The 11236-nt window shown below is 37.6% G+C and overlaps 2 protein-coding genes and 1 long non-coding RNA gene across 5 annotated transcripts in view; 2 read left to right on the forward strand and 1 right to left on the reverse strand.

Annotated features, from left to right (window-relative positions):
• The window catches only part of LOC147846482 (uncharacterized), a 455407-nt gene that overhangs the window by 418892 nt on the left and 25279 nt on the right, over positions 1 to 11236 (reverse strand). Inside the window, exon 2 of the long non-coding RNA XR_015478942.1 lies at positions 6331 to 7934. This is a non-coding gene — a long non-coding RNA (uncharacterized LOC147846482). The remainder of the gene's footprint in view (positions 1 to 6330; positions 7935 to 11236) is intronic.
• The window catches only part of LOC147846486 (uncharacterized), a 480702-nt gene that overhangs the window by 117633 nt on the left and 351833 nt on the right, over positions 1 to 11236 (forward strand). The window lies entirely within an intron of this gene.
• The window catches only part of ephb1 (EPH receptor B1), a 561737-nt gene that overhangs the window by 92082 nt on the left and 458419 nt on the right, over positions 1 to 11236 (forward strand). The gene's annotated exons all lie outside the window — the stretch shown is intronic.

An 11236-nucleotide genomic window follows, 5' to 3' on the forward strand; every position in this document is an offset into this window, starting at 1 on the left:
CGACAGCACTACCTACTGCGCCACCGTGTCGCCCGCTTTAAAACTTTGGTTGAGTAATCAAAAAAAAAAATCTTTCTAATATCCTTCTATTCTGTAGTCAAGTGATTTATTTGCTATACTGAATCAATGAAAGTGGTTAAATATTCTGTTTATAATGGAATGCCATGGGGATTTTCTGGGTTTCTTCTTTGTGGGTTTTGTAGTTTTGCTGTTAAAGCACCTTCTGGCCTTCGGAGGACATTTATTACCAACTACAGAACCATCCGTTCTTTGACAAGATTGCTAAATGGTGTTGGTGATTTTTTTTATTTTTTTTTATTCATTAATCACCCAGCCCTATTCACCATACACTCTCAGTAATAAAAGTACGCTGTCACTGGGGTGGTACCTTTTCAAAAGGTACAAATTTGTACCTAAAAGGTCCATATTAATACCTCCAGGGTACATATTGGTACCTTCAAAAGTACAAAAGTGTTCCTATCACAATTTTTAGGCACTAAAATATACTTTTGAGGTACCAATATGGACTCATACAAAGTACAAATGTTTACTTTTTAAAAAGGTATCACCCCAGTGACAGCTTGCGTACCTTTATTTTTAAGAGTGTACTTGGTCACATTTTCTTTTCTTTATGAATGTGGCACAGACATCTCAAACAGTTACTGAAATAGAAAAAAATAGTGGAAATGTACTGTAAGTGGCAGGTCTGTGGTTAAAATTGCCTTGCAAAAGCCAGAGCTAGAGGAGAATGGGCAGACTGGTTTGAACTGATAGAAAAGGCAACAGTTACTCCAATTAACCATTCAATGCAACCTGCGGAAGAGGTCCTCTTAACATTAAAGCAGCATAAAAAAATCTTAAAATAGCATAAAGCATTTAAAAAGTCTGAAAAACCACTTTTGTCAGCTTAAAACATTAGACTGAGGCTACAATTGAAGATTGAAACAGGTAGATCTTATGACTCTGAGCTGTAAGATTCCGATTATATGGTCAGATTTTGATGCAAACAACATGAAATGTATCCTGTTTTGCGCTGTAGTTGTGCAAGGGTTTTTTGGGGGCCTTTTAGCGTCAATTGGGATTTAAACACCAAACCTATTTTAAAGTGCTCATATTATATACTGTATGTGTATAAAAAGGCCATTACGAGTGCAATAATGAACACAATAAGTTTATTGGTGGTTTGAATAATGGCAGTTAAATATTTAAATCTATTGACAGGCCTAGTTACAACACCTGGAGACATCCATCTGTGTTCCTTTTGTCTGTGTGAAGATTTATTCACGCTTTCTCTCTAATCAATCTCTATCACTCAGTCGGCTAAATGCACACAACGTGCCCATAATTTATTTAAGGGTGGACAGGACTGCATGTTGGAAATTACTGCAGCTGATGTGAATAATGAGCTACAGATGCTGACCACACTTTTCCTATTTCCTTTTCTCTTTTTTTCTCCCCCTCTACTTGTCCGTGGCATGCAAATTCATCTTAGCCCTCTCCGCTGTTGGCTGAGATTTAGGATGACCGTGTACTTTTCCCCCCATCTATCTATCTCCGATTTTACAACGATCTCCAGATGACTCTAATAATATCCCAGTTATTACTCTGCTACTTCCTGAAGTAACCCATTGATTTTTTTCTTTTAAATAAAATATTCATTATTATGGATTGGGTTATAGACAAAATTCAGTTTAGCAGTCATTATGCGAATACCTTTGACCTCGGAATGTTGCCATCGGCCAATCAGAATCAAGAATTTCAGTTAGCTGAAAAACAGTACTATAGGGTTGCACGGTTTGCCGGTACTATGTACTATGGTAGTTTCACGATACTATTGCTCCAAAATACTGGCGGTGACACTGTAGTTTGTAAACGGTAGTATCGTCATTAATGGTTTATCTACAATAGATAAAGTTGCATGTGGAAAAGTCACTAAAATGCTTACAGCATTTCAACTGAAGAATAATTATGGTTTCACGGTTATCACGTCTAAATAATTTTAAGCTTTATATTAGGCAAGTATTTAAATGAACTGTTGTTATCATCTAACTGTTGTTATACATAATCATTTTAATAATTCGTGATTATTTGTCTAACAAATCTTTTGTTTACATTGCACTGAAAGCCACGCACAACTCTCACCACTACGGCGTGGAATGTTTTCTACTCTGTGGGTCTGGAAGGCACGAGACTAGCGCATCGCTCTGCCTGCGCTCGCATATTGGCATATATTCTTACATTGGAAATAACGAACTTGCATGCGGAAAAGACGCGATATGTAAATGGCCTGCTGTTATAGTTTAACCAGTGTGCATGCTTATTAGCCTTGGTGTATAAGCTCGGAACTTTAAACTAGCGCACAACTGGCATAACTTTGTTTAGTTGCAGCAAAGATTAGGCCTTTACCATTAAGTATCCAAATGTTGTCGGCTGGTCACGGCACCCGCTTAATGTTTGGTGACTCGCGCTCTGCGCAGCCTTCAACAGCAGTTCTTGCTGTATAGAACAGACACACGTCACTTCATAACTATAGCGGCTATAAAGCTCTGATTTAGTAGCTATCAATTTAGTTTGCCATCTCCAGGTTGGAGGAAAGTCCTTACCCCAGGTGGAAGTGTTTTAAGTATCTCAGGGTTTCGTCCACGAGTGAGGAAAGGATGGAACGTGAGCTTGACAGGTGGATTGGTGCAGCGGCAGCAGTATTGCGGTCAATGTACCGGTCCGTTGTGGTAAAGAAGGAGCTGAGCCGAAAGGCAAAGCTCTCCATTTACCGGTCAATCTACGTTCCTACTCTCACCTATGGTCATGAGCTTTGGGTCATGACCGAAAGGACAAGATCTCGGATACAAGCGGCCGAAATTAGTTTCCTTCGAAGAGTGGCAAGGCGCACTTTTATGGATAGGGTGAGGAGCTCTGACACCCGGGAGGAGCTCAGAGTAGAGCCGCTGCTCCTCCACATCGAGATAAGTCAGCTGAGGTGGCTCGGTCATCTGTTTCGGATGCCTCCTGGACGCCTACCTAGGGAGGTGTTCCAGGCATGTCCCACCGGGAGGAGGCCTCGGGGAAGACCCAGTACACGCTGGAGGGACTATGTCTCTCGGCTGGCCTAGGAACGCCTCGGGATCCCCCCGGAGGAGCTGGAGGAAGTGTCTGGGGAGAGGGATGTCTGGGGTTCTCTCATACAACTGCTGCCCACTCGACCGGGCCCCGGAAAAGTAAATAAATAATTTGTATCTTTATTTTAATGCATTTTTTGTTGGTCAGTTATCTATAAAATAAACAAAGAACTAATGCAGTTTAAATAAAGTGAGGTGCAAATACTTTTGCAATTGTGAATTCAATTTAAATAGGCCTTTTATAACATAAAATATTTTATTTCTGACAATTTTCTTTATTTCATAGTTTTGCGTTATGAATTACAGTATCACAATATTACTAATACTAATTAATATTATAATATTAATATTACTTGGTATCATGATACTTCAGCTGGTATAGTATTGTAACGTGAATTAATGGTATTGCAACAACCATACAGTACTACTGTATACTAGGCATACCGTTTTTAAAGTATACCGAGGTTTGAAAAAGTTTTTAAAACCGTCAAAATTTTCTGTAATACCATTCCTCAGGTATGTGTACTATTTATTTTTATTTTTTTTACCTTTTTTGGACAAGTTTCTCCAGCAGAAAATATATACAAAGATGCCATTTTCCATTGTAAAGAAATCCGTGTTTTGGAACTAATGAAGACAGCATAAGACAATATTTCATTTGAATTATTTAGCCAGACATGTTTAATGTTACAAAATAATGTTAAATGTTAAACGTCTCTCAAAATAAAAAAAAAATATTGCGTTCAAAGGGGAAAGACATTTAAAAATAATATGTTTTAGAGTAATAACCACAATCCCATGATACTGTGATATTTTTATCCAAGGTTATCAGAATCTTATACCGGCCCATGCCTACTGTATTCACGCGCACACTCATAGACGCTCAGGGGAGAGAAGTTGTTCATGTATGGTTGATTATAAAGCTCTTCATCATTAACAGACTGAGTCATCTTTGCGCACTGAGGGGTTAAAGGACGTTTTCATGTTTCCTCTATCTTCCGTATCGCTGTCAGCAGCGTCTGAGGCTCGGAGAGCACTGAGCGAAAAGCACTAATGCACCTGCAAATGAGATCGCTCATCTCTCACTAAATGAATGCTTGCTCTGAAAGGTGATAGGAACTGATAAGAGTTTTTTTATTATTATTAAAGAAAAGACTTTCTCTTGTCTGAGCCAGGCTTTACAGAAAGACACAGACTTAGATGTCTATTAAATATTAATATGAGGGTCAATGGGCTGCCATGGCTTTATGGGCACGCTGACCTGATGATTTTTAAATGAAACCAAGCTGTTTGCAAATTTGACTTTCAATGTAGGACAGTAATTTTGATGGTGACACATCCAGCAATTGAGTTTACTTATATGATCATGTCCAATAAATGTCGATAAGGCGGATTTTAATGCATTAATATTGGTTTTATGCATTAACTAGTTTGGTTGCTTTTATTTAGATCTGGTTTGCTTGGGAAAATATGATTGCATTGCCAATTGATTATATTGGCTTGTGCTGGGATAGGTTGGATTATGCTCGTCACTGCTGCTTCGGTGATGTTAACAGACAAGGTAGTCTAATCCACATTGTTTATGTTTTTTATTGGTAGTTTATTTAAGTATTAATTAGGGATGCACCGATACCTTTTTTTTGGAACCAAACTGATCTCTATACTAAAAGTATGGACCGATACAGATCCAATCCCGATACTCCGCCGCATTCTTTTGTTGTTTTTTAAACATAATGCAGTTTCTAAAGTTCTGGTGATAAACTCAAATAACATATCTGCTTTAATAAAAATAACAGACCTATAGACAAAAGTACAATCAAACTAAAAATATGATGCTTGGTATAAACTAGGCTACATTATTTGAGCATTTGTTATGACATTGGTAGGATCTGTTGTGGTCCAGCTTTTAAATAATTTTTTTAATATAAAGATTTTTCTTTGAAAACTGTACTAGGCTACCACTATTGACCCTAATGGTTGGTAACATAACTAACCTTTCACCAAGGCCTGATATTATCCTACAAGTCTGAAGCAGACTAAACCACACCGTCTGAGGCCAGTTTTACTACAAAAACATTCCCTCACCTAAATTCGCCGCGAGTGAGATGAAAAAACTGAAAGCATGTCTAAAAAATTATTTTTTTTGTCTTAAAAAAAAAATCTTTTCAAAATGAATTTTGTTTAGTATAATTTGTTGGTTGTTTTAATGTGTTTTTGTTGGTCAGTTACCTACAAAATAAACGAGTATCTGAGGTGAAGTTCAAAACAGGGTCCGTATATGCTTCATCGCAGGCACGTGCACATATAGGGCTAAACCTGTGCAGTGCACATGCCCTTTTTTTCTCTTGGTTAAAAAGTGCCCTTAAAAAATGAAGTCAGTCCGCGACTGTCAACCAGTCTCTACACTACTGCTTCAGCGCACAAACTGACAAACAGGTCTGTTAAATAAAACATTAATATAAATAAAAGTACAGTGAAATTGTCACAATTTTAGAGTAGCTTATATTAGCCTATTGCTGTAAATGACAATCCATATTGCATCGTCAGTTTCACTTTAATTAATTTCATCAACTACTTTGACCACAATGAGCCAGGCTTTACAAACTATTGCTGCACTTAAAGTATTGCCCTCGAAAAAATAAATTCAGTCATTTAATGCAAAACTAAACGTGTTTCTCCATTGATTGTTTAAACTAACAGGAACAAATATTCTTAGAGAAAGTTTTTCGTATTGTCATGAATGCGACACGCAGTTTAAAATTGTGAATCAATAGAGAATGATTGACAGGCGCAGCAGAGGGAAGCGCTAAACTGAACATGAATTTAAGCACTTAAATCTTCATCTGTGCTTCACAATAAACTATAGAATGGCTTCAGAACATTTGGGATATAGTAGGCCTACATGACAACTTTCTAGTGACTTATAATAGGCTACCTTCATGGCTTTTGTTGGCTTATAAATTACACAGAATATAGCGCATGCGCACGATTTGATTTGGATCGGGACCAGCTGGTCGATACCCGATTCAACAAAAATATGCGATATTGAGCCGAAATTCGTTTCAAGTATTGGGATCGGTGCATCCCTAGTATTATTGTTGGTCCAGACTAGAGTTGCCACAATACTGGAATTTCGGTACTGATCGGTAATCACAGTCATAATATATAATCACCAAACGCGAATCATTTCTGTTGAGCATGTGAACACATTGACCAATCAGCGGTGTTTAAGTATGCACTCAACATCGCTCAAATGTTACCCGTAAATCGACATTTTTAACATTTCAGTACTGATTGGTACCAAACTCTTGCTTTTGACAACACTAGTCCAGATTTTAAGTTCTTTTGAAAACACACAGACAGTATTTGACTAGCAGTGTTTCCCTACCTTGTTCCTGAATTCACCCCAACAGTACATATTTTGGATGTCTCCCTTATCTAAACCGTTAATTTCAGGTTTTCGAGTCTCTTCTAATGTTCTGATGTGTACTTTTATTTTACCTTCAGGAACAGGGTTGGGAAACACTGACTTGTAGTGTTATAAAATTCATTAACACTTTAAGGGTGCTTTCACACTAGCACTTTTGGTCCACACCCGGATTCATTTGATGTCATAGTACGCTACATTTAGCTAGTGTGAATGCGCAACCATAAACCGTACCCGAGTCCGCCTGAAAGAGGTGGTCTGGGGTACGGTTCATGCAAACTCTAGTACAGTTCACTTTTGATGTGAATGCAATCGTACGAAATATTGGAGGTGAACCGCCAACTGTACAACAAACTATTGTTTTCATAACATTCGTTCTTGTGTGTGTGTGTCACGTTTCGTACCTTTGTGATGCGCAGGACTGAGCCAGGGCAAACACAGTAATACACACGGATGTCTGCTTGTCTCCTCCAAAAACAGCTTCTGCAGACACTGTGTGATGTTCTGAATGTTTATAATATTTTTGCGGCAGATGGACGCGAGTCGCTTTCTATATATCCAAAACCAAAAGCTTCAGTTAAAGCAGAATGACTTCGATGTGTGGACATCTTTCCATTTCGGCGCTTGCTTTCGTGACCGTCACCTAGCAATGGCCGTAAACAAAACAGCAGCTCGATGACAGAAGCGTACCGGGGTTCAGAAGACAAAGAGACAGTGTGAACACAAACCAACCAAGGAGGTGGCAAGGGGAGACAATCGAGCTTGGGTACGGTTCAGGCAAATGAACCAAGTGTGAAAGCACCATAAGTAAGCATTAATGTTGCTATTTTGATTTCTTTTGGTCTTGATAGTCATTTGATATTGTGACAACCCAGCATCCAGAAAACACAGCATTGACTATCTAACAGTGTTTTGTGGGTTGGCATAAATCAGATTGAAGTATCCAGGTGTTTCGATCTCTGTATCCGCACTTACACACTCTCCCCGCTGCAGTTTTGGACCCTGATAAATTGTTGCAGGGCATCTGGGTGATGCAGCACATCGAGACCGTCTTTGGTCCTCTGGGATGTCCGTTCTCTCAAGGCACGGTAGCCAGATGGTCGATGGGGTGTGTGTTTGCGTGTGGCATCACGGTGGGACCGGCAGACCTCAAAGCTCTGTTGGCTTCTTGTCTTTTATGGGTTCTGATTTTCCTGTGTCACACCACCAGCGGTCTCACTTCATGCTCTGCGACTTTTTCAGCATCACTAGATTGGCAAATGAGGTCTGAAATGGCCTCGTTTAAAAACATGGGCATGTGCTCATTTTCATGTTGAACAGAGATGAAGGGTCCCCAGAATACACACCTGAACTGGCTAATTAAAAAATAATAATAATAATACAAAATAGGGCTGCACGATATTGGAAAAAATTGACATTGCGATATTTTTTTCCTCTGCGATATATATTGCGATATTTTATATATATATATATATATATATATATATATATATATATATATATATATATATATATATATATATATATATATACTTAAAACTAGGGCTGTGACGGTCACCATAACCGCGTCACCCCGGTGGTCATTGCCACCTCGGTTGTCCATTGCCACCGGCCGTAGTACGTGACGTCACGCACTTTAAAACACAAATTACTGTTATGTTGCCAAGTATTACATATCTGTTAGAATATAACATTAGGCGCGATTCAGCAAGTTCAAGTTCAACCATGAATCTTGTTAGAAAACGAACTCTTACATCTGGGAACATTTTGGATTCGTGCCGAACTAGAAAGGTGAACCAATCAATTTGGATTAAGCTTTTTGTATGGGGGTTTTAAGTAAAGTGTGTTTTAATATTCACTGCTGAGTGCTGAGAGTCCAAACACTGAGGAGCAAATCCATCGATACGCAGATCCACGGGTCCCGAACCATGCAAGCTAGTGGCGATTGACGGCGAGGGAAAAAAGCCATGTAGGCTTAATCAACTCCTGTCTTCTAAACGCAGAAGCCCAGCTCAGCCAGGCATGGCAGAGGCATTTGCAAAAATGGCCAGATACAAAAGAGAAAGTGATAAATGGAAGACATTGACGAGAAATTGAGCATAGGCTATTTGGTAACTAGTTAAGAACGCGCCGCTCCGCAGCGTAGAGAAACCTACGTTGCGAGAAATGCGGGCGGCGGAACAGAAGCAGAAGCCCTCTATCGCATGGTTGTGAAAAAGTAGCCTGTCTGTGCATTTTTCGCTACAAGCACACCGTCTGACAGTGTATTGCTGGAAACATTATAACCCCATTCTTCACTTAAACCGGAGAAAGTCAACATGTTAGTTTTTCTGGCAAATAATTAAAAATATGACTACAAAAGGTGGAGAGAAACTACGCTGTTTTTTTATCTGACTTATATTGTTACTAGGTTAATATTTTCTTTTTACGTATAATTATTAATATTTATATTATTATTACACTGATTAATAAAGTGCCATTTAGAATTTTTGTTAAGTTCTTAAAAATGTAACGTTAAATTGTTATTATTATACAGTTTCAAGCAGTTAAAGTAATGTAATATTTAACTACAATATTTATAAACAGTTTTGTGTTGTTTTATTAACGAAAGTTCAAAAATAAACATGTACGTTTATACGGATGTTTTATTTATTAATATTAAATTCGGTTATTCCTTAATTTTTACATAAAAGGTAAATTAACTTAAGTAGGCTACATTATTTGTTGATGTACGAGATCGAGGAACATGTTTGCCAGTAAATAATGTTCGCACCACTTAAAAAACAAAACAATGAATAACTTGCGAAAAGGATCCAATAAAAAATGCAAGCGCTTAATCATTCTTCACAATCGGATTCGTACGTGCAATAAGCCGAGGCTATATTGCGCCGACAAGAACAAGCCCTAAAACTAAGTCTAGAGAGAGAATTAATCCTAGTTAATATTAATGATTATAAACACGAACTGCGTTGTATGATAAACGCATCACAATGATGTGATCTTTGCTGAAGAACTGATGATATGTTATCGCCGTCTCCCCAGCCAGGTTTTCACGTGCTTTTTTCCCCTTCTTCTGGATACAAACAATAAAGTATCAGCGCCAGACCAGTGGTTTAAATTATATTTTACTCTCCTGATTTCTTTTCTTTTCATTAAAAAATAAATAAATGTTTAAAGTTTTGTATTGCATATATATTTTTAAAGATTATCATTCAGCCTACCTGCAGCGCATGAGGTTGTGTGCTGGGCAAATCCCCTTTACTCATGCTACCCATTTCATTTATGACACTGTAAACTTGACTTGGCAGGCTGATCATCTTTAAACTCAAAAGGTGTTTTTAACTTGAGACTGCATGCTTCTGCATAATGTGATGTTTCTTATTACAACTGTTAGCGGTGTCAAAATGAAAGCAAACATTAAAAAGGGTTTTGTTTTATCAATTGTATAGTTTAGTTTTAATAATAGCTAATGTATTTAATAAATTATAATATCGATTATTGTGTAGACTACAATGTTCAACAAAACAATTTTATTAGGTTACTCTAATAGACCAAATCCCTAACTGAAAAACGAATGTGAAAATGACAGGCAGTTGCGTCTTTGCTAAAATTAATTTAACGACAAATTTCTTTTGCTATTTTCCCCTTTAGAGATCAAAAGAGCTGTATTTAAATAATTATTTCACTAAAACATAAATTGAATGCCCAGTTCTTTCCCGTGTGAGTTTAGTGCGCCTCCGCCGCGTCTGCGTTTTTAAGGTTACCCAGATAGCACAGGTACGTCGCGGAGACGTCTTTGAAAGATCGTAACATCTGCTAAACATCGCATTCGATCGAACGTTTTTATTTGTTAATGAGCCGTCTTCCTTACCTCTATACGACGTCTATACGATGAATTTTAAACTCCTGAAATTACCGTGGCACGGAAAGCTCTGGTAAACAGACGTGACCCGCTTAAACTAGAACGAGGAGCTCTTTTCACTGTCAGAGATGTCGCAACGCATGGGGTGCAAGGCAATGTCACTGATAATGTATTTTGCATTCATGACGTTCAAAGTTTGTGCTTGATTATCTTTTATGACGGTTTTAATGAGTACATTTTATGCACACTATTTCTTTTTAGTTAAAATAATAGAAACTGTAGAAATATGCTCTAAAATTATAAAAACTTGAAAAAATTATATAATTTTCATAAGAAAAAACGTACAGCACGTACATGCAAACACACACACAAACACATTTTGGACCACATCATGCACTTTTTATTTGTATTTTTTTTAGATTATATGATCCTTCAATAGGTTAAACAAAACGTATGCAAAAAATAAATAACAGCAGTAATCTTACCTGCTTTATTGGTCGACGTTTACTATCTGTTATTTTGCTAAAAGCATAATATACTGTATATACATCATTTTTGGTTGCTGCTATTTTAAGTCCAATATACAAGCTTGATCATTTGAGTAACAGTTCGGTTTATATCGAGGGGGATCCAAGGCTGTGTGTCATTTAGATTTGACCCATGCCATATATTATACCCAACCCTTTATATGTTTTGTTCAAAATGATTAAACCTCAAATAAACAAGCCAAAACCGACAATTCCAAAAATAAACCTTGATAATATTACTGATTTAAGGAAAAGCCTATGGAGGAAATGCACTCTACAAATGTTAATTTAATTTACACTGCCT

Source organism: Danio rerio, chromosome 2 (genome assembly GCF_052040795.2).
Source record: "Danio rerio strain M-AB ecotype USA chromosome 2, GRCz13ab, whole genome shotgun sequence".
Taxonomy (NCBI): Eukaryota; Metazoa; Chordata; class Actinopteri; order Cypriniformes; family Danionidae; genus Danio; species Danio rerio.